The sequence below is a fragment of the Nerophis lumbriciformis genome, linkage group LG25, assembly GCF_033978685.3.
Source record: "Nerophis lumbriciformis linkage group LG25, RoL_Nlum_v2.1, whole genome shotgun sequence".
NCBI classification, from domain to species: Eukaryota; Metazoa; Chordata; class Actinopteri; order Syngnathiformes; family Syngnathidae; genus Nerophis; species Nerophis lumbriciformis.
The window spans coordinates 32461803-32486802 of NC_084572.2; the positions used below are offsets into that span (position 1 = coordinate 32461803).

General features: G+C 37.5%; 1 protein-coding gene across 2 annotated transcripts in view; it reads right to left on the reverse strand.

Moving 5' to 3' along the window:
* The window catches only part of mgat3b (beta-1,4-mannosyl-glycoprotein 4-beta-N-acetylglucosaminyltransferase b), a 65703-nt gene extending 49471 nt beyond the window's left edge, over positions 1-16232 (reverse strand). The window contains exon 1 of one of the 2 annotated variants that reach the window (XM_061984227.1): positions 16112-16232. The gene's annotated coding sequence lies outside the window, so the exon portion shown is untranslated. Of the gene's footprint in view, positions 1-8255; positions 8703-16111 lie in introns of those variants that run through there. The other variant, XM_061984225.1, reaches the window with a different exon arrangement.
* Between the last annotated feature and the right edge of the window lie 8768 nt (positions 16233-25000).

Here is a 25000-nt window from a genome sequence, read left to right on the forward strand (position 1 = left end):
TAAAAAATAAAATATTTGCGACCAAAAATATATTTTAGAATATAAAAGATTTTTAACCAAAACTATACTTTAAAAAACGATTTGCAACCCCAAAAAATATATTTAAAATATAATTCTCGACCAAAATATGTTTTAAAACATGACTTTTTTTTTTTAGCCAGCAATATGTTTGGAGGAGAAAAGGTGAGACCTTTAATCCTAGGAACACCATGCATACCGTCAAGCATGGTGGTGGTAGTATTATGCTCTGGGCCTGTTTTGCTGCCAATGGAACTGGTGCTTTAAATGGGACAATGAAAAAGGAGGATTACCTCCAAATTCTTCAGGACAACCTAAAACCATCAGCCCGGAGGTTGGGTCTTGGGCGCAGTTGAGTGTTCCAACAGGACAATGACCCCCAACACACGCCAAAAGTGGTAAAGAAATGGCTAAATCAGGCTAGAATGAAGGTTTTAGAATGGCTTTCCCAAAGTCCTTACTGGTCTGTGTGGACAATGCTGAAGAAACAAGTCCATGTCAGAAAACCAACACATTTAGCTGAACTGCACCAATTTTGTCAAGAGGAGTGGTCAAAAATTCAAGCAGAAGCTGGGGATGGCTACCAAAAGCGCCTTATTGCAGTGAAACTTGACAAGGGACATGTAACCAAATATTAACATTCGTTCATCAAAAACTGCATTCAAGTCTGTGGCACAGAGACCGCTTGAGACAACAAGTCCTCTCCGGAAGCCCCCAAAATCATACATTTGCTCAAGTGCCAATCAGTGGCTCCCTCGTGTGTGTGTGTGTGTGATCCCCACCTGGAGCCCGGGATCGATACCTGACCCCAAAGAACCACCAGGGGGAGGGTTAGGCCTCCTCTCACGGGACATGAATGACACAAGTGGGCTTGCTAAAAACCCTACACTTGGTATTTGTGTCCCGCATGAACAACACAATGGCAATAATAACACAGACAATGACCGACATATTTTCTGCAATCCTGACCTAGCCTTTACATGTTAGAGATGTTGAAGTGTGATGATAATCTCTCACGGCCTCTCCTCTACCAACAAAAACGTTTGTTGGCGTTTCTTTCTGTAATTATTCGTTAGAATTTATCAAAACGAACAAATGAGCTCTGGGTATGTGCTTTTACTGTGTGCTATAAAACAAGTAAAACATCAATACAGTATTTATTTTCCATTTTTTTCATGAAATCTCGAGCTTTTTGAGGTGAAGGTTGCAAGAAACACGTACGACAATAATAACAAATTCATAAAATCGGCGGTTGAATCAATATTCCATCCATCCATTCTCTACCGCTTGTCCCTTTTTTGGGGTCGCGGGGGGTTGCTGGAGCCTATCTCAGCTGCATTTGGGCGGAAGGCGGGGTACACCCTGGACAAGTCGCCACCTCATCGCAGGGCCATTGAATCAATATTATTGGGTAAAAAAAGAAAGAATGTCTCATGAAGAAAAGGAGGTGGAACAAAACGTCTTTTTGTGTGGCCATTTTCGGGTCTAAATTGGCTGTCAAAGTGTACCAACTTGTCAGAATACGTCCTCATCCTTCTACTATCCAGGTGAGAGGCATGATTTTATGATCTACACCAGTGTTTTTCAACCACTGTGCCGCGGCACACTAGTGTGCCGTGAGATGAAGTGAAGTGAAGTGAATTCTATTTATATAGCGCATTTCTCTAGTGACTCAAAGCGCTTTACATAGTGAAACCCAATATCTAAGTTCCATTTAAACCAGTGTGGGTGGTGGGGATTAAACCTGGAACCCTCAAGTTGCTGGCACGGCCACTCTACCAACCGAGCTATACCGCCCCAAAACAGAGAGGAGGTATAAAAGATACAGTCTGGTGTGCCGTGGGAGATTATCTAATTTCACCTATTTGAAGGGACAAGCGGTAGAAAATGGATTGATGGATGATGATGGATGGGTTAAAAATATTTTTTGCAAAATCAAAAATTATAGTTTGCAAATGATGTGTTGTTGTTGAGTGTCGGTGCTGTCTAGAGCTCAGCAGAGTAACCGTGTAATACTCTTCCATATCAGTAGGTGGCAGCCGGTAGCTAATTGCTTTGTAGATGTTGGAAACAGCGGAAGGCAGAGTGCAGGTAAAAAGGCATTGCTTAAAGCAAAAATAAACAAAAGGTGAGTGCCCCTAAGAAAAGGCATTGAAGCTTAGGGAAGGCTATGCGGAACAAAACTAAAACCGAACTGGCTACAAAGTAAACAAAAACAGAATGCTGGACGACAGCAAAGACTTACTGTGGAGCAAAGAGGGTGTCTGCAATGTACATCCGAACATGACATGACAATCAACAATGTCCCCACAAAGAAAGATAAAAACAACTGAAATATTCTTGATTGCCAAAACAAAGTAGATGCGGGAAATATCGCTCAAAGGAAGACACGAAACTGCTACAGGAAAATACCAAAAAAAGAGAAAAAGCCACCAAAATAGGAGCGCAAGACAAGAATTAAAACACTACACACAGGAAAACAGCAAAAAACTCCAAAAAAGTCAGGGTGTGATGTGACAGGTGGTGACAGTACACCTACTTTGAGACAAGAGCTATATTGATGCATGCTTGGTTATGTTTTAAAGTCATACCCAACAATTGCGACTTTTTACTGTCAAATGAGTTTAGTTTTTTAATGATTTCTGCTGGTGGTGTGCCTACGCATTTTTTCAACCAAAAAAATGTGCCTTGGCTCAAAAAAAGGTTGAAAAACACTGCCCTACACTAAAGTTTGACCGACAAAGAAGCAGCTCACCGGTCGATCATGTCAACATTGGCACATAAGCATAAATAGTCTGTCTGCGTTAGCACCTATAATAACAATATCACTAATACAAGTTCATATGCAAGTCACAAAATGTAAATAGAGTATTGTTGGCGCTTTTTGAATGTTTTTTTTTGGGTTTTATGGGCGGAATAGAGGACTTTTATTTATGTTTATTTACGAGTTAAAATGCTTTTTTTTTTTTAATCCATCCGTCGTCATGTCTTTCACAATGATTGTAAACGATAGGCAAAATTCCCCAAAAAGTGTGCTTCCCCTTTAAATGGGAATATTCAATATTCATCCTAATGACAGCAGACATTGTACAGTAAGTGATGTTTTATTCTGTTTGTTGGCTCTCAGGAAGTCTGCAGTGAGTAATCTCAAATCCCTTCACTGGCTTCCTGTTCCACTCAGGATTGAATACAAAAGTCTCCCTACTAACCCACCAGTGCCTCCATGGAACTGCCCCCCTCTACCTCAAAGAACTGCTCACCCCCCAAATCCTCCACACAACACCTCCGCTCCGGACAGGCTAACCTCCTCCGACCTTCCGAGGACAAAGCTACGAACAATGGGAGACCGGGCTTTCTGCTCCGCCGCTCCCAGTCTGTGGAACGTTCTCCCTGACCACCTGAGGGCACCACAGACTGTGGATGCTTTAAAAAAAGGCTTAAAAACCCTTCTTTTTTTTTTTTAAATAATTTTTTTTAGATATATGCATACTAGTTCTAGCTATTTGGCTGTTCTAGTTTTTATTTGTATTTTTTATTATTATCTTTTTTTTTTTTTAATACACTGTAGCACTTTGAGGTTGTTTACTCAATGTAAAGCGTTTTTTACAAATAAAATCTATTATTATTATTATTATTAATAATCAGTGATGGAGAGAAAAAAAAGCGAACATTGTGATGTGTTTTTAAAATTAATGCTTAAAATGATTTAAATACTTAAATATTAAAAGTTACTACATTACATATATACTTACATCATGTACATAAAACCTCAATGGAGGTGTTTGGGTGTTTTTTTAAAGACTTTATAGGCCGAATAGAGCGGGTCCATTGTAAGCGGACTTTTGATCACATTTATTTCATATTTAGAACGCATTAAAAAAGAATACATCTGTCGTCACGTCTTTCGTAATGATTGTGAAAGATAGGCAAAATTCTAAAAAAAAAAGTACACTTCCCCTTTAACTGAGAATAATAACTTTTGCACAATTTTTAAAGCGGAACTGCATTTGTTTTTTAGAATTGTGCCTGTATTTCACAATCCTTAAGTAAGACAAGAAGTCGTACGTTTTTCTTTCTTAATGCATTCTAAGTCGTAAAATAAGGCAAGAAAGAGGTGGCTAACAATAGTGGTATTCTATTGCGCACATACAGTCCTCTAAAAAACATCCAAAAAGCTCCAAACAATAATATTAACCAAGTATTAGTGATGTTGTTGTTATTATAAGCGCTAACGCTGAGGAACTACTTTTAACTAACTAGCTTGTGCTGCTGTATTGACATACTGAGCTGCTGCATCGCCTCTGAATTGGTGAAAGTTCATTTTATTTTATAAACCGTGCCTCTCGCCTGGATGGTAGAAGGTTGTGGACATAAACCGAGAAGTTGGTCAACTTTGACATCCAACTTAGACCTGGAGATGGCGAGAAAGACACGAAAAACGATCATTTGAGGCACTTTTTTTTTTTCTACCTTATTACCGTATTTTCCGCACTATAAGGCGCACCTAAAAACCACAAATTTTCTCAAAAGCTAACAGTGCGCCTTATAACCCGGTGCGCTTTATTACGATTAATTTTCATAAAGTTTCGATCTCGCAACTTCGGTAAACAGCCGCCATCTTTTTTCCCGGTAGAACAGGAAGCGCTTCTTCTTCTACGCAAGCAACCGCCAAGGAAAGCACCCGCCCCCATAGAACAGGAAGCGCTTCACCCGCCCCCGGAAGAAGAAGAAAAAACGCGCGGATATCACCGTACGTTTCATTTCCTGTTTACATCTGTAAAGACCACAAAATGGCTCCTACTACGCGACAAGGATCCGGATCATAAAAAGACGCAATCTCTCCATCCGCACACGGATTACTACCGTATTTCACAGCAACTGATATTCCTGTGAACTGCACTGTGGAACGGGAGCACGTACGGTGAATATTCGCACCACAGGGAATGAGGAGTCATCCTTCACTGTGGTTCTAGCTTGCCATGCTAACTTCCACCCATCCAAAAGAGACCTTTCCAGCCGGCGTCATCATAAAAGCTAACTCGAAGGGATGGATGGATGAAGAAAAGATGAGCGAGTGGTTAAGGGAAGTTTACGCGAAGAGGCCGGGTGGCTTTTTTCACACAGCTCCGAAGGCGAACACACCTTCACTAAGACGGGCAGATAGCGCCGGTCGACATACGCCAACATCTGCCAGTGGATCGTAAATGCCTGGGCAGATAGTTTCGGTCACAACTGTGGTCCGAGCTTTCCGGAAGGCAGGATTCACAGAACTGCTGCACAACAACAGCGACACTGAATCCGATGACTTCGACGAGGCGGAGCCGGCCATTTTTGGATCCCACGCTTGCGCAACTTTTCAATTCGGACACCGAAGACGAAGAATTCGAAGGATTTACGAATGAAGAATAACTTCAGAAGGTGAGCGCTATGTTTATTTTGTGTGTTGTGACATTAACGTTCGAGCAACATTATGTTGCTATTTATTGCTCTACACCATTTTGAATTTTACTATGTTTGTGATTGCACATTTGCGTACATTTTGGGACAGAGTTGTTAGAACGCTGGTTTTCAATATATTATTAAAGTTTGACTGAACTATCTGACTGTTTTTTTGACATTCACTTTAGCGCAGCGTTTTTTTGACATTCACTTTAGCGCAGCGTAGGCGCGGCTTTTAGTCCGGGGCGGCTTATTGGTGGACAAAATTATGAAATATGTAATTCATAGAAGGTGCGGCTAATAATCCGGTGCGCCTTATAGTGCGGAAAATACGGTAGTTATTTTTCCTCTAAACGGGAAGGTATAAACATCCCATCAGTCGGCATCCTAGTGAGAGCAGACTTTACACAGTAAGTGATTGTTTTATTATGTTCATAGTTTGTATATCTTGTTTAGCACTAAGCAACACTGCTACATGATGCTTAGCGTTTCACTAAAGCTGCATTTGTTTAGCACGCAGCTTCCAAAACGTGTACTTCATCCTCCTAATACTCGGCCTCAAAAATAGACGTTTCTGGATCATCGTTTGTCCCAAAGTAGAAGGGAAAAGCCAACGTTGTGATGCGTCTGTGAGATTAATACGCCGCCGTACAAAACATTGATGGAGGTGTTTGGATATTTTTTAGAGCGCTATAGGCGGAATATTGCGACTCCCATTGGCCTCATTGTTAGCTGACTTTTACTAGCGTTTGTTTACAATTTAGAATGATCAATTTGTCTTGCATTTTGAATGACAGACAACAATCCCCCCCAAAAGGGCCCCTTTAAAGATGGCGAAACGTTCCTGCTTGTTTTAGGATGGCCCCGGTTTGACTCCGGAACAGATAATCGCCGTTATTAAGAAAAATGTTGGCGAAAAATGCCACCTTTTCACCCGAGTTTGTCCGCCAACAAACCAAGTGAACCCGAGATGAGTGCCTGACGGCGACATGCACGTCAGTGTCTTGCTCAACGGCACTCAGGAAGTGCAAAAACAACAACACATGTCCAGGCTTGCCTTAACAACGGCGTGGAACTAGCAACCCTGCTACATGATGCTTAGCGTTTCACTAAAGCTGCATTTGTTTAGCACACAGCTTCCAAAACGTGTACTTCATCCTCCTTATACTCGGCCTCAAAAATAGACGTTTCTGGATCATCGTTTGTCCCAAAGTAGAAGGGAAAAGTGAACGTTGTGATGCATCCGTGAGATTAATACGCTGCAGTACAAAACTTTGATGGAGGTGTACGGATATTTGTTAGAGCGCTATGGGCGGAATATTGCGACCCCCGTCTGCTCCATTGTTAGCTGACTTTTACTAGCGTTTGTTTATGATTTAGAATGTATATATATATATATATATATATATATATATATATATATATATATATATATATATATATATATATATATATATATATATATATATATATGCTTGTTTGTCTTGCATTTTGAATGACAGACAACAATTCCCCCCAAAAGGGCTCCTTTAAAGATGGCGAGACGTTCCTGCTTGTTTTAGGAACAGATTATCGCCGTTAATAAGAAAAATGTTGGCGAAAAACGCCGCCTTTTAACCCGAGTTTGTCCTCCAACAAACCAAGTGAACCCGAGATGAGTGCCACACAAAAACATGTACTTCATCCTCCTTATACTCGGCCTCAAAAATAGACGTTTCTGGATCATCGTTTGTCCCAAAGTAGAAGGGAAAAGTGAACGTTGTGATGCGTCTGTGAGATTAATACGCCGCCGTACAAAACTTTGATATAGGTGTACGGATATTTTTTAGAGCACTATGGGCGGAATATTGCGACCCCCGTCTGCTCCAATGTTAGCTGGCTTTTACTAGCGTTTGTTTATGATTTAGAATGTATATATATATATATATATATATATATATATATATATATATATATATATATATATATGCTTGTTTGTCTTGCATTTTGAATGACAGACAACAATTCCCCCCAAAAGGGCCCCTTTAAAGATGGCGAGACGTTCCTGCTTGTTTTAGGATGGCCCCGGTTTGACCCCGGAACAGATAATTGCCGTTAATAAGAAAAATGTTGGCGAAAAACGCCACCTTTTAACCCGAGTTTGTCCTCCAACAAACCAAGTGAACCCGAGATCAGTGCCACACAAAAACATGTACTTCATCCTCCTTATACTCGGCCTCAAAAATAGACGTTTCTGGATCATCGTTTGTCCCAAAGTAGAAGGGAAAAGTGAACGTTGTGATGCGTCTGTGAGATTAATACGCCGCCGTACAAAACTTTGATATAGGTGTACGGATATTTTTTAGAGCGCTAAGGGCGGAATATTGCAACCCCCGTCTGCTCCATTGTTAGCTGACTTTTACTAGCGTTTGTTTATGATTTAGAATGTATATATATATATATATATATATATATATATATATATATATGCTTGTTTGTCTTGCATTTTGAATGACAGACAACAATTCCCCCCAAAAGGGCCCCTTTAAAGATGGCGAGACGTTCCTGCTTGTTTTAGGATGGCCCCGGTTTGACCCCGGAACAGATAATTGCCGTTAATAAGAAAAATGTTGGCGCAAAACCGAGTGAATCCGAGATGAGTGACACGCAATTCGGTGTCTTGCTCAGCGGCACCCAGGAAGCGCCAAAACAACAACACGCCGTGATGTCGGCGTGGAACCAGCGACCCTCGGGTGTGCTGGAGCACCCATCTGACGCGCCGCCGCCGCACCGAGCGTCGCACACGCGCCTCCGCTTACCCATCTGTGCTCGCGTCGGATGTCCGTCAGTGCGTCATGGCGGAGGAGAGCCCTCTCGTCCGCTTGTGCTGACGCAGGCGCCTCCGAGCCGCCGCATCGGTGATGCCGGAGGCGCTGAGGCCGGGAGGGAGGACCGCGGATTGTTGGTGGCTATGGTGCTCTCTCTCTCTCTCTCTCTCGCTTTAATCCGATCCGGGATCGATGGCGATAATATCGGTGTAACGGTGCATAGGATGTTGATGGAGGGATGAGGCGGGACGCGGCGTGGGGGCTCCGCGGGGGTTGGCGTCGTGTTTTCCAGCCTTCTGCTGCCGCTGCTCGCTCCCCCCACCCCCCTTTCCTTCCGTCCTGCGGGCCGGCGTGACGCCCTTTCCGCTCCGGGGGGAAAAACAAGATATCAACCACCCGCCTCCTTCCTCCTTCCTACTCCTCTTCTTCTTCACTCCCGCTTCATCATCTTCCTCGCGCTCGCGCAGGTTGGAGGGGAGGAGGGGCGGGGGCGGGGGGTTGGGGGGAGGAGCCTCAGAGGGGAGATATAGCTCCGCCTCCCCGTCATGCAGCCCGGATAGGGGAGGGGGGGGCGGGGGGTCCACATGGGGGAGGAAATATGAGAGTTGTGGGGGAGGTGGGGGGAGGGGGGTTTGGTAATGAACTTGTGAAGAAGATCATGCAGTTATTCCCCCCCCCCCCCCAGGAATAAAACAAGGAATGAAGAGCTGCTATTTTTAACCATTTACCTCCCACACCCCATGGGGGGGGCAAGGGTCTGTCCAGTCTACCTACTTTCCAAAGGGGTGTAGGTTAGCATGCTTCGAAATATCAAAAATATACCAGAATTTTCAGGTTCATCCATCCATCCAGCCCCCCAAAAAGGGACAAGCGGTAGAAAATGGATGGATTTTCAGATTCAAACCGGAAAAAAAAAAAGTTAGCATGCTAATGCAGGAGAAGTTAGCATACTTCTAAATATCAAAAGCCTATGATTTTCAGGTTCAAACCGATAAAAATGAGCAAAAATGCTAACGTAAAAAGTTAGCATGCTAACGCAGGTAAGTTAGCATACTAACTAAATATCAAAAGCCTATGATTTTCAGGTTCAACCCGATAAAAATTAGCAAAAATGCTAACATAAAAAATTAGCATAATAGCTAAATATCAAAAGCCCATGATTTTCAGGTTCCCAAACCGATAAAAATTAGCAAAAATTCTAACATAAAAAGTTAGCATGCTAATGCAGGAGAAGCTAGCATACTTCTAAATATCAAAAGCCTATGATTTTCAGGTTCAAACCGATAAAAATAAGCAAAAATGCTAACATAAAAAGTTAGCATAATAGCTAAATATCAAAAGCCCATGATTTTCAGGTTCCCAAACCGATAAAAATGAGCAAATATGCTAACATAAAAAGTTAGCATGCTAATGCAGGGTAAGTTAGCATACTAACTAAATATCAAAAGCCTATGATTTTCAGGTTCAAACCGATAAAAATGAGCAAACATGCTAACATAAAAAGTTAGCATAATAGCTAAATATCAAAAGCCCATGATTTTCAGGTTCCCAAACCGATAAAAATGAGCAAAAATGCGAACATAAAAAGTTAGCATGCTAACGCAGGGTAAGTTAGCATACTAACTAAATATCAAAAGCCTATGATTTTCAGGTTCAAACCGATAAAAATGAGCAAAAATGCTAACATAAAAAGTTAGCATAATAGCTAAATATCAAAAGCCCACGATTTTCAGGTTCCCAAACCGATAAAAATGAGCAAAGTAACGCAGGGTAAGTTAGCATAAATGATAAATGGGTTGTACTTGTATAGCGCTTTTCTACCTTCAAGGTACTCAAAGCGCTTTGACACTACTTCCACATTTACCCATTCACACACACATTCACACACTGATGGAGGGAGCTGCCATGCAAGGCGCTAACCAGCACCCATCAGGAGCAAGGGTGAAGTGTCTTGCTCAGGACACAACGGACATGACGAGGTTGGTACTAGGTGGGGATTGAACCAGGGACCCTCGGGTCGCGCACGGCCATTCTTCCACTGCGCCACGCCGTCCCTATACTAACTAAATATCAAAAGCCTATGATTTTTAGGTTCAAACCGATAAAAATGAGCAAACATGCTAACATAAAAAGTTAGCATAATAGCTAAATATCAAAAGCCCATGATTTTCAGGTTCCCAAACCGATAAAAATGAGCAAATATGCTAACATAAAAAGTTAGCATGCTAACGCAGGGTAAGTTAGCACACTAACTAAATATCAAAAGCCTATGATTTTCAGGTTCAAACCGATACAAATTAGCAAACATGCTAACATAAAAAGTTAGCATAATAGCTAAATATCAAAAGCCCATGATTTTCAGGTTCCCAAACCGATAAAAATGAGCAAATATGCTAACATAAAAAGTTAGCATGCTAATGCAGGGTAAGTTAGCATACTAACTAAACATCAAAAGCCTATGATTTTCAGGTTCAAACCGATAAAAATGAGCAAACATGCTAACATAAAAAGTTAACATAATAGCTAAATATCAAAAGCCCATGATTTTCAGGTTCCCAAACCGATAAAAATTAGCAAAAATGCGAACATAAAAAGTTAGCATGCTAACGCAGGGTAAGTTAGCATACTAACTAAATATCAAAAGCCTATGATTTTCAGGTTCAAACCGATAAAAAGGAGCAAACGTGCTAACATAAAAAGTTAGCATAATAGCTAAATATCAAAAGCTCATGATTTTCAGGTTCCCAAACCGATAAAAATGAGCAAAAATGCGAACATAAAAAGTTAGCATGCTAATGCAGGGTAAGTTAGCATACTAACTAAATATCAAAAGCCTATGATTTTCAGGTTCAAACCGAAAAAAATGAGCAAAAATGCTAACATAAAAAGTTAGCATGCTAACATAAGATGTTAGCATGCTAACACGGACGACATTGAGCATACCTCCAAGGTGGCACCGAGTATGAAAATCCACAATTTTGAAGGTCAAACGTACATAATTAACTAGGGAGGTTAGAATCGAATGCCCACATGCTAACGTCAGCGTGACACAGTTAGCATACTTCTAAAATGGCGTGTGTATAAAAGTATAAAAATACATGTTTTTTAGGTTCATACGGATAAAATTAGCAAAATTGCTAAAATAAGACGTTAGCATGTTAACATTAGCATGCTAACATAGACAAAATTTAGCATACTTTTAAGATGGTGTCAAGTATGAAAACTCATGATTTTTTCAGATTAAACAGAGAATTAGCTAACATAAAACGTTAGGATGTTAACATTAGCACGCTAACATTGGCAACATTTAGCATACTTTTAAAATGGCGTCAAGTATAAAAACTCCTGATTTTTCAGATTAAACAGAAAACTAGCTAACATAAAATGTTAGCATGTTAACAATAGCACGCTAACATTGGCAAAATTTAGCATACTTTAAAATGGCGTCAAGTATGAAAACTCATGATTTTTTCAGATTAAACAGAGAATTAGCTAAAAAGCTAGAATAAATTCTTAGCACGCTGACTTGAAAAGTTAGCGTGTTAAAATTAGCAGGCTAACAGACAAATTTAGCAGACTTCAAAGATTACGTCAAGTATGAAAAGCCCTGGTTTTTAGGTTTAAACATACATTTGCTAAAAAGCTAATGCATGCTAACGTCAGCATGGGAAAGTTAGCATACTTCTAAAATGGCGCCAAGTATCACAATCCATGATTTTTTGTTTCATACGACTGAATTAGCAAAAATGCTAACCTAAAAAGTAAGCGTGTTAAAATTAATAGATTTTTTTACATTAAACATAAAAAGCTACAATATATTGTTAGCATGCTAACACTAACACGACGAAGTTAGCATGCTTCTAAAATGGCGCCAAGTATCAAAATCCATGATTTGTAGGTTCATACGAATGAGCAAAAATGCTAAAAAAAAAATGCTTTAGCATGCTTATATAGACAAAATTTAACATACTTAAAAGATGGCGTCAAGTATGAAAATCTGCTAGAAAGCTAGAATAAAAAATATGCGTTTTAAAATTAGCATGCTAACAGAAACATTTAGCATACTTCAAAGAGGACGTCAGGTATAAAAAGCCCTGTTTTTTAGGTTTAAACATACAATAGCTAAAAAGCTAGGATAAAATGTTAGCATGGTAACGTCAACATGACGAACTTAGCATACTTCCACGATGGCGCAAAGTATCAAAATTCAAGATTTTTAGGTTCATATGAATGAAATGAGCTATGCTAACATAAAACATGTGAACATTAGAATGCTAACATAGACAAAATGTTGCATACTAAAGAGAAAATCCCTGCTTTTAAGGTTAAACATACATAACTAAAAAAAAATAAAAAATTGTTAGCATACTGTTAGCATGTATGCATGATGTTAGCATGACAAAGTTAACATACTTTTAAGATGGCGCCAAGTATCAAAATGCGTCAGCAAATTGTTTAAGAACAACATTTCTCAACCAGCTATTGCAAGGAATTTAGGGATTTCACCATCTACTGTCTGTAATATCATCAAAAGGTTCAGAGAATCTGGAGAAATCACTGCACGTAAGCGATGATATGACGGACCTTGGATCCCTCAGGCGGTACTGCATCAAAAAGCGACATCAGTGTGTATAGGATATCACCACATGGGCTCAGCAACACTTCAGAAAACCACTGTCAGTAACTACAGTTTGTCGCTACATCTGTAAATGCAAGTTAAAACTCTACTATTCAAAGCCAAAGCCATTTATCAACAACACCCAGAAACACCGCCGAGCTCATCTAAGATGGACTGACGCAAAGTGGAAAAGTGTTCTGTGGTCTGACGAGTCCACATTTCAAAATGTTTTTGGAAACTGTGGACGTCAAAGAGGAAAAGAACCATCCAGATTGTTCTAGGCGCAAAGTTGAAAAGCCAGCATCTGTGATGGTATGGGGGTGTATTAGTGCCCAAGACATGGGTAACTTACACATCTGTGAAGGCGCCATTAATGCTGAAAGATACATACAGGTTTTGGAGCAACATATGTTGCCATCCAAGCAACGTTATCATGGACGCCCCTGCTTATTTCAGCAAGACAATGCCAAGCCACGTGTTACATCAACGTGGCTTCATAGTAACAGAGTGCGGGTACTAGACTGGCCTGCCTGTAGTCCAGACCTGTCTCCCATTGAAAATGTGTGGCGCATTATGAAGCCTAAACTACCACAACGGAGACCCCCGGACTGTTGAACAACTTAAGCTGTACATCAAGCAAGGATGGGAAAGAATTCCACCTGAAAAGCTTCAAAAATTGGTCTCCTCAGTTCCCAAACCTTTACTGAGTGTTGTTAAAAGGAAATCATGTGAGTTGAAATACAAGTTGAGTTACGAGCTGGAACCAAATGAACAGACCACAATTGGAGCTCTTTACAGCAGGGCTCTTTACCACCAGACCAGCAGGTTCAGTTGAAACAACATACCTTTATACTAAACTGGTTCCTAAACACACTGGTGCTCTGTCAAATAGATGATCTTTGATTTGGCCTTTTTTTTGCAGTGACTCTGGACAAAATGGAGAAAAATCAAATGCAGAACAAGGATCTCTGACCAAACACTATATAATAATATACAAAGACTGTACAAAAATAATTTTTTACAGTCCATTACTGTAAAATCCAAAAACGGTACCAGTTTAATTCTTACAGTAAATTATACAGGGATTTTTTTACAGCTCTTTACTGTAAATGGAAATAGGGTACTACTTTTTTTGTTTACAGTACGTTTCTGGCGACTGAGCTGCGTTTTATTTTTATTTTTTTTACAGTAAAATCTATGGCTGTTTTCTCCAGCGCAGTGCTGTAAATATCAAAATGGTACCCGTTATTTTTTTACAGTGCACTACTGTAAATGAAAAAAACGGTACCAGGTATTTGAGGATAACATTCTGGTATATTTGCTTACGTCAGCGTGACACAGTTAGCATACTTCTTAAAATGGTGCATATATTAAAAAAAAAAAATCCATGATTTTTAGGTTCATACAGATAAAATGAGCAAAATTGCTAACATAAAACGTTAGCATGTTAACATTAGCATGCTAACGTTGGCTAAATTGAGCATACTTTTAAAATGGCGTCAAGTATGAAAACTCATGATTTTTCAGATTAAACAGAGAATTAGCTTACCCAAAACGTTAGCATGTTTACATTAGCATGCTAACATTGTCAAAATTTTGCATACTTTTAAAATGGCGTCAAGTATGAAAACTCCTGATTTTTCAGTTTAAACAGAAAATTGGCTAACATAAAACGTTAGCATGTTAACATTAGCATGCTAACATTGGCTAAATTTAGCATACTTTTAAAATGGCGTCAAGTATAAAAACTCATGATTTTTCAGATTAAACAGAGAATTAGCTTATTCAAAATGTTAGCATGTTAACATTAGCATGCTAACATTGTCAAAATGTTGCATACTTTTAAAATGGCGTCAAGTATGAAAACTCCTGATTTTTCCGATTAATCAGAGAATTAGCTAACATAATACGTTAGCATGTTAACATTAGCATGCTAATATTGACAAAATTGAGCACACTTTTAAAATGGCGTCAAGTATGAAAACTCCTGATTTTTCCGATTAATCAGAGAATTAGCTAGCATAAAACATTAGCATGTTAACATTATCATGCTAACATTGACAAAATGTCGCATACTTTTAAAATGGCGTCAAGTATGAAAACCCCTGATTTTTCCGATTAAACAGAGAATTAGCTAACATAAAACGTTAGCATGTTAACATTAGCATGCTAACATTGGCAAAATTAAGGTAAAATCTACCTTGTATTATTTTTTACAGTGCACTACTGTAAATGAAAAAAAACGGTACCAGGTACATTTTTGAGGATAAAATTTTGGTATATTTGCCAGAATTATACCATAAAAACTATTGTCGTTTTTACAGTGCATTTCTGTACATATACAAACAGTACTAGTTCATTTTTACGGTAAAGTTTTGGCCATTTCCAATTTTTTAAAATTAAATCTACAGCTGTGTTATTTTTATTTATTTATTTATTTTACAGTGCATTACTGTAAATGGAATACCAGTATTGGTTTATTTTTGTCGGGTAAAATTCTGGTGACTGAGCTGCCAGAATTATACCCTACTGTGTAAAAATATTGTTTACTGTAAATACAAAAACGGTACCAGTAAAATTTTTTACAGTAAATTTTACAATACAATACAGTATGGTACTACTTTTTTTGTTTACACTACATGCTAACTTTAATTTCTTAGAATGGCAATGTTAGCATGTTCAAGGTTAGCATGTATCAGGTAACCAAGTTATATGACTGAGGTGGTTTGGCTGCAAAATTGGCTAAAAAAAAGTTAGCACATTAATGTTAGCACATTATTGTTAGCATGGGTCAAGTACCAAGTTGTATGATTCTGTGTTTGGCTGCAAAATTAGCTAAAAAAAAATGTGCCCGCTAATGATAGTATCTTGGAATGCCAATGTTAGCATGCTAGAAGTTAGCACATATCAGGTACCAAGTCATATGACCGAGGTGTTTTGGCTGCAAAAATTGCTAAAAAAAAAAAAAGTTAGCACGTTAATGGTAGCATGCTGATAGTTAGCACGAGTCAAGTACCAAGTTGTATGAATCTGTGTTTTGCTGCAAAATTAGCACACAAAAAAAATTTGCACGCTAATGATAGTATCTTAGAATGCCAAGTTAAGCATTTGTTAGAGTGCAAAGTGCAAACTAGAGTGCAGAGTTAGCATGCACACACACACACACACACACACACACAGACAGACAGACACACACACACACTTGATATGGTGCAGACAAACATCTTACCTTCACAGTGGAGCCCCGCTTCCAGTTGATGTGTCGCTCCCGTCCCCAGGTGCCTCATCAGCTGTGCTGCTACAAACAAGAAGGTAGGTGTGTGTGTGTGTGTGTGTGTGTGTGTGTGTGTACCTCGCTTTGGTTGCACACCACAGCCAGCACAATAGGACAACTCCCTGCTTGTGTGGAACACGCCCTGATGTACACCTGGATTCTTCTGCATGATTAAACAACAAGTAGTCCAAGATGAAATGTGAGCCGAGTAGCGCTGAATAAAAGCCCCGTTGCATTTTTTAAAAAAAAACAAACATTTTTTAAATGAAACAACTTTTATACTTTTTTTTTTTAAATTTGACACATTTTTTCGTACTACAACAAAATTCCCAGGAAAAAAATGTGTTCGGTAATGAGTCATTTTCTTCTTTGTCGATGGAAATGTGCCATTATATCCTTCTCAGTGACGGAGCAGGAAGGGGCTGGAAATACCGTAACTTCCGGACTAAAAGCCGCCACGCTTTTAACCCCGCGGCTTATAAAACGCGGTGGCGAATTTACAGATTGCGTCCCGCTAATTGCCATTATGTTTCGTGTTCGATCGTTTTCACTCAACCTGGGCAGAGGACTGGAATGTTGCATCATTATGTCAGGTTCAAACACTGATAACATCTATTAAACAAGACAAGAAGCAAGGAATTAAACCGAGACAGAATTACATTTGGCTCAATTGAGGAGAGACGTCTGGACTGTACTTTTTGTACGGTCTCACCACGCTCTGACGAAAGATTGTACGCCTCCTCTTTTATTTGGACTTTCCCTGATTACATGGCAACAGCTGTTTCTAAGGGACGGGGGGTCGTAAACAGCCATCGCCTTTGATTACAGCAGTTCAAAGAAAAGGTCCCTGGAGGGGAGTCAGATCCTGCTTCCTCTTCGCTTTGTAGATCTCGGGTCAAGACAAAATCTTTCTGTGGATTACAATACATCAAAAGAAACAAAACACCTTCATGTTGCTTCCCATCCTACACAGTGGAGTTTTACAAGCCTTTTTCTTGGTAGGGTCAAAGGCAGCTTTTGTCCTCTTGCCGGGAACTCAATGTAACACAAAGTTTTGTGATAACTTAGATTTTTTATTTATTTTATTTATTTTTTATTATTTTTATTTTATTTTTTATTATTTAAAAAAAAAAAAAAACATTTTTTAAATGAATCAACTTTTATACTTTTTTTTTCTTTTTAATTTGACACATTTTTTCGTACTACAACAAAATTCCCAGGAAAGAAATGTGTTCGGTAATGAGTCATTTTCTTCTTTGTCGATGGAAATGTGCCATTATATCCTTCTCAGTGACGGAGCAGGAAGGGGCTGGAAATACCGTAACTTCCGGACTAAAAGCCGCCACGCTTTTAACCCCGCGGCTTATAAAACGCGGTGGCGAATTTACAGATTGCGTCCCGCTAATTGCCGTTATGTTTCGTGTTCGATCGTTTTCACTCAACCTGGGCAGAGGACTGGAATGTTGCATCATTATGTCAGGTTCAAACACTGATGACATCTATTAAACAAGACAAGAAGCAAGGAATTAAACCGAGACAGAATTAAATTTGGCTCAATTGAGGAGAGTCGTCTGGACTGTACTCTTTGTACGGTCTCACCACGCTCTGACGAAAGATTGTACGCCTCCTCTTTTATTTGGACTTTCCCTGATTACATGGCAACAGCTGTTTCTAAGGGACAGGGGGGTCGTAAACAGCCATCGCCTTTGATTACAACAGTTCAAAGAAAAGGTCCCTGGAGGGGAGTCAGGTCCTGCTTCCTCTTCGCTTTGTAGATCTCAGGTCAAGACAAAATCTTTCTGTGGATTACAATACATCAAAAGAAACAGAACAACTTCATGTTGCTTCCCATCCTACACAGTGGAGTTTTACAAGCCTTTTTCTTGGTAGGGTCAAAGGCAGCTTTTGTCCTCTTGCCGGGAACTCAATGTAACACAAAGTTTTGTGATAACTTAGATGTTTTATTTATTTTATTTTTTATTTTATTTATTTATTTTATTTTTTATTATTTAAAAAAAAAAAAAAATTTTTTTTAAATTAAACAACTTTTATACTTTTTTTTATTTATTTATTTTTTAATTTGACACATTTTTTCGTACTACAACAAAATTCCCAGGAAAGAAATGTGTTTGATAAAGAGTCATTTTCTTCTTTGTCGATGGAAATGTGCCTATTATATCCTTCTCAGTGACGGAGCAGGAAGGGGCTGGAAATACCGTAACTTCCGGACTAAAAGCCGCCACGCTGCCCTTTTTTTGATAGTAAAATGGGTTGTTTTTACGGTAAAGTAATAAACGCTACGATTATTATTTTTACGGTAATTATTCTGACAATTGTTTGTGCTATGGCGCCATCTTCTGGACGAGTTCGCTCACTGCAGCCGGTGCCAGTTGAAAATTAACTTCCTGTTTTGCCTTAAAATAAAGTAATAAAGTAAAACCGTCCGTAGCGTTTGTACTCGTTCGGATTCTTCCTTCACCACTCCGAGCAACGTTTGTAAATTTTACAATATAACTACAACTATTTTTACTAACTAAACCAGTCCCATGTGTGTTTTCATGCGTACTTTACGGTAAAAACTGGCAGCGAAATCGCCAGCATTTTAAAGCAAAATTTACAGTGGTTTTGACAGCAATATATTGTAAAGTGAAAATTGCTACCATTTTCATAGCATAATTCTGGCAACTAAGCTGCCATTTTTGGGCAGTAAAAGAGGGACAAGCGGTAGTAAATGGATGGATCTACATTTTGTGTGTGTTTTACAGTACCCCAAGTATCAAAATCCATGATTTTTAGGTTCATACGAATAAAATTAGCAAAACTGCAAAAAAAAAAAAAAGCTTTAGCATGCTAACATAGACAAAATTTAAGGTTAAACACACATAATATGCTAGAAAGCTAGAATAAAATGTTAGCATGTTGTAGTTAGCATGACGAAGTTAGCATACTTCTAAGATAGCGGCAAGTAAAAAATCCCTGATTTTTAAGGTTATCCGTACATCCATTTTCTATCGCTTTTCTCTGAAAATTGCTACCACTTTCATAGCATAATTCTGGCAACTAAGCTGCCATTTCTTTGGCAGTAAATAGGGACAAGCGGTAGTAAATGAATGGATCTACATTTTTTGTGTGTTTTACAGTACATTACAGTATACGGCAAACATTTTTACAATAAAAACCTGCCGATTGAGCTTCCATTTTTTTTATCTGTAAAATCTGTCCGCATTACTGAAAAATGCTAACACTGTTATTTTCACAGTAAAATTATGTCGACTGAGTGCCAGTTTTGAAAAATGCATTGTTTTTCTGAATAAGCAGTTCTTTTTACAGTGTGTTACTGTAAATTGAAAAGGCTACCACTGTTATTTTGACGGTAAAATCCTGGCGATTGAGCTGCCCTTTTTTTAACAGTAAAATGTGTTGTTTTTACGGTAAAGTGATAAACGCTACCATTATTATTTTTACGGTAAAATTCTGGCGACTGAGTGCGAGCTTTTTTAACTGTAAAATCCCCCGTTTTTGTGGGAAATTATTTTTTACAGTGCGATGCTGTAAATTGAAAAACAATAGCACTGTTATTTTCACAATAAAATTATGTCGACTGAGTGCCAGTTTTGAAAAATCCATTGTTTTTCTGAATAAGCAGTTATTTTTACAGTGTGTTACTGAAAATTGAAAAACGCTACAACTGTAATTTTTGACGGTAAAATCCTGGCGATTGAGCTGCCCTTTTTTAACAGTAAAATGTGTTGGTTTTACGGTAAATTTATAAATGCTGCCATTATTATTTTTACGGTAAAATTCTGGCGACTGAGTGCAAGCTTTTGTAACTGTAAAATCCATTCATTTTGTGGAAAATCCCTTTTTACAGTGCATTGCTGTAAATTGAAAAACGATAGCACTGGGTTTTTTTCATGGTAAAATTCTGGCGACTAATTACTGGTCCTATTTTTTTTTTTTTTTTTTACTGTAGAACCTGTTTTCGGGAAAAAATATTCTTACAGTGTGTTACTGTAAATTGAAAATGCTATTACTGTTATTTTTACGGTAAAATCCTGGCAATTAGGCTTCCATTTTTTTAAAAGAGTAACATTTGTTGTTTTTACAGTGCATTACTGTAAATTGAAAAACCACAGCACTGTTATTTTCACGGTAAAATTCTGGTGACTAAGTACTCGTTTTTGTTTTTCTTTACCGTAAAACACGTTTTCTAAAGAAGATAATTCTTAGTGTGCAACTGTAAATTGAAAAATGCTACCACTGTTATTTTCACAATACAATCCTGGCGACTAACTACTAGTTTTTGTTATTTTTACTGTAAAACCCGTTTTCTGAAAAATATTTTCATACAGTGTGTTACTGTAAATTGAAAAATGCTAGCACTGTTATTTTCACAGTAAAATTATGTCGACTGAGTGCCAGTTTTGAAAAATCCATTGTTTTTCTGAAAAATCAGTTCTTTTTACAGTGTGTTACTGTAAATTGAAACAAGCTAGCGCTGTTATTTTCACAGTAAAGTCCTGGCGATTGAGCTGCCTTTTTTTGAACAGTAACATTTGTTGTTTTTATGGTAAATTGATAAATGTAACGATCATTATTTTTACAGTAAATTTCTGGCAACAGAGCTGTCCGTTTTTTTTCTACGTAAAATCTGCTTTTTTCACAGTACTGGAAATTGAAAAATGCTATCACTGTTATTTTTTACGGTAAAATTCTGGCGACTGAGTGCCAGCTTTTTAAACTGTAAAATCCATTGGTTTTGTAAAAAATCTGTTCTTTTTACAGTGCATTGCTGTAAATTGAAAAGCGATAGCACACATATTTTTACGGTAAAATTCTGGCGACTAAGTACTAGTTTTTATTTTTACTGTAAAACCCCTATTCTGAATTTTTTTTTTACAGTGTGTTACTGTAAATTGAAAAATGCTATCACTGTTATTTTCACATTGAAAAACGCAACCACTGCTATTTTTGACGGTAAAATCCTGGCGATTGAGCTGCCCTTTTTTTGATAGTAAAATGTGTTGTTTTTAGGGTAAAGTAATAAACGCTACGATTATTATTTTTACGGCAACATTCTGGCGACTGAGTGCAAGCTTTTTTAACTGTAAAATCCATTGATTTTGTAGGAAATAATTTTTTACAGTGCATTGCTGTAAATTGAAAAACGATAGCAATGTTACTTTCACGGTAAAATTCTGGCGACTAAGTACTAGATTTTGTTATTTTTACTGTAAAACCCGTTTTCTGAAAAACATTTTTTTACAGTGTTACTGTAAATTGAAAAATGCTAGCATTGTTATTTTCACAATAAAATTATGTCGACTGAGTGCCAGTTTTGAAAAATCCATTGTTTTTCTGAATAATCAGTTCTTTTTACAGTGTGTTACTGTAAATTGAAAAACACTACCACTGTTATTTTTGACGGTAAAACCCTGGCGATTGAGCTGCCCTTTCTTTAATATTAAAACGTGTTGTTTTTTCGCTAATGTGATAAACGCTACCATTATTATTTTTACGGTAAAATTGTGGCGACTCAGTGCGAGATTTTTTAACTGTAAAATCCATTGATTTTGTGGAAAATAATTTTTTACAGTGCATTGCTGTAAATTGAAAAACAATAGCATTGTTATTTTTATGGTAAAATTATGCCGACTAGGTACTAGTTTTTTGTTATTTTTAATGTAAAACCCGTTTTCTGAATTTTTTTTTTTACAGTGTTACTGTAAATTGAAAAATGCTAGCACTCTTATTTTCACAGTAAAATTCTGTCGACTGAGTGCTAGTTTGGAAAAATCCATTGTTTTTCTGAACAATCAGTTTTTTTTACAGTGTGTAACTGTTAATTGTAAAATGCTACCACTGTTATTTTTTTACTGTAAAATCTAGGCGATTGAGCCGCCCTTTTTTTAACAGTAAAATGTATTGTTTTCACAGTGCATTACTGGACATTGAAAAATGTTGCCCCTGTTATTTTTAGGGTAAAATTCTGGCGACTGTGCCAGCTTTATTTCCTGTAAAATCCATAGTTTTTCTGAAACATCCGTTCTTTTTACAGTGCATTGCTGTAAATTGAAAAACGATAGCACTGTCAATTTCAGGGTAAAAATTCTGGCGACTAAATTCTAGTTTTTGTTATTTTTACTGTAAAACCTGTTTTCTGAAAGAAAGAAAAAAATCGTTTCACTGTGTGTTACTGTAATTTGAAAAATTCTAGCACTGTTAATTTCACAGAAAATGATGTCGACTGAGTGCCAGTTTGGAAAAATCCATTGTTTTTCTGAACAATCAGTTTTTTTTACAGTGTGTAACTGTTAATTGTAAAATGCTACCACTGTTATTTTTTTACTGTAAAATCTAGGCGATTGAGCCGCCCTTTTTTTAACAGTAAAATGTATTGTTTTTACAGTGCATTACGGTAAATTGAAAAATGCTAGTTAGTGCTGTTATTTTTTTTACAGTAAAATCCTGGCGATTGAGCTGCCCTTTTTTTAACAGTAAAATGTGTTCTATTTACAGTGCATTACGGTAAATTGAAAAATGCTAGCACTGTTATATTTTTACAGTAAAATTCTGGCGACCGAGCTGCCAGCTTTTTTTCTACGTAAAATCAGCTCTTTTCACAATGCATTACTGGAAATTGAAAAATATTGCTTATGTTATTTTTACGGTAAAATTCTGGCAACTGTGCCAGTTTTTTAAACTGCAAAATCCATTGATTTTCTGAAAAATCCGTTCTTTTTACAGTGCATTGCTGTAAATTGAAAAGCAATAGCACTGTTTTTTTTCATGGTAAAATTCTGGCGACTAATTACTGGTACTAGTTTTTTTTTTTTTTTTACTATAGAACCTGTTTTTGGGAAAAAAAATATTCTTACAGTGTGTTACTGTAAATTGAAAATGCTACAACTGTTATTTTTACGATAAAATCCTGGCAATTACCGGTAGGCTTCCATTTTTTAAGAGTAACATTTGTTGTTTTTACAGTGCATTACTGTAAATTGAAAAACCATAGCACTGTTATTTTCACGGTAAAATTCTGGTGACTAAGTACTCGTTTTTGTTTTTCTTTACTGTAAAACCCGTTTTCTAAAGAAGAAATGTCTTACAGTGTGTAACTGTAAATTGAAAATGCCACCACTGTTACTTTTACGGTAAAATCCTGGCAATTAAACTTCCATTTTTTTTAAGAGTAACATTTGTTGTTTTTACAGTGCATTACTGTAAATTGAAAAACCATAGCACTGTTATTTTCACGGTAAAATTCTGGTGACTATGTACTCGTTTTTGTTTTTCTTTACTGTAAAACCCGTTTTCTAAAGAATAAATGTCTTACAGTGTGTAACTGTAAATTGAAAATCCTACCACTGTTATTTTTACGGTAAAATCCTGGTGATTAAACTTACTTTTTTTTTTAAGAGTAACATTTGTTGTTTTTACAGTGCATTACTGTAAATTGAAAAATGCTACCACTGTCACTTTTACGGTAAAATCCTGGCAATTAGGCTTCCATTTTTTTAAAAAGAGTAACATTTGTTGTTTTTACAGTGCATTACTGTAAATTGAAAAACCATAGCACTGTTATTTTCACGGTAAAATCCTGGTGACTAAGTACTCGTTTTTGTTTTTCTTTACTGTAAAACCTGTTTTCTAAAGAAAACAAATCTTACAGTGTGTAACTGTAAATTGAAAATGCTACCACTGTTATTTTTACGGTAAAATCCTGGCGACTAAACTTCCATTTTTTTAAAGAGTAACATTTGTTGTTTTTACAGTGCATTACTGTAAATTGAAAAATGCTACCACTGTTACTTTTACGGTAAAATACTGGCAATTAGGCTTCCATTTTTTTTTAAAAGAGTAACATTTGTTTTTACAGTGCATTACTGTAAATTGAAAAACCATAGCACTGTTATTTTCACGGTAAAATTCTGGTGACTAAGTACTCGTTTTTGTTTTTCTTTACTGTAAAACCCGTTTTCTAAAGAAAACAAATCTTACAGAAAAATTCTGTAAGAAAAAATGCTACCACTGTTATTTTTACGGTAAAATCCTGGCAATTAAACATCAATTTTTTGAAGATTAACATTTATTGTTTTTACAGTGCATTACTGTAAATTGAAAAATGCTACCACTGTTATTTTTACGGTAAAATCCTGGTGACTGAGCTGCTAGTTTGGTGTTTTACTGTATAATCAGTTATTTTTACAGTCCATTAGTGTAAATGGAAAAACTTCACCACTTTACTGTAAAGCCTGGCGACTTAGCTGCAGGTTTTTTAAAACATATGTCTTTTTACAGTGCATTACTGTAAATTGAAAAACGATAGCACTGTTATTTTTTTTTCTTTTTTAAACGGAAACTTTCCGACTGGATCCGAAAGAAAATGTTTCTTTTTCCCATTTGCAAGGGCTCTAATCTGCAGAAGCTGTCAGGAGTGCGGATTAAAGAGCAGAAAAACCGCCCCCAGCGAGTATCTTGGGTGCGTGTTTTTATTATCCGCACACGCACACACTTCCTGTCTGTATGCTGGAAAACAGGAAGTGGCAGAGTGGGGGGGAGGAAGGCGGACACGTCTAAGCCGGCTGTCATGTTGACACAATCATTAAAAAACATGTTTATAAAGCAAGAGTGTCCAAACGTTTTGAATAAAAATGGAAGGATGCATTTTTGTACATTTAAAATACTAAAGCAATACAAAATAGGTCAAATAATGCATGCTAAACTATCTAAATATCCCCGTCTTAGCTTTGTGTTATCGTAACAAAGCATATTCTACCTTATTTTGCCATAAATGAAGCATTTTCAATCATAAACATTGGCTAAATGGAATAAACATAGCAA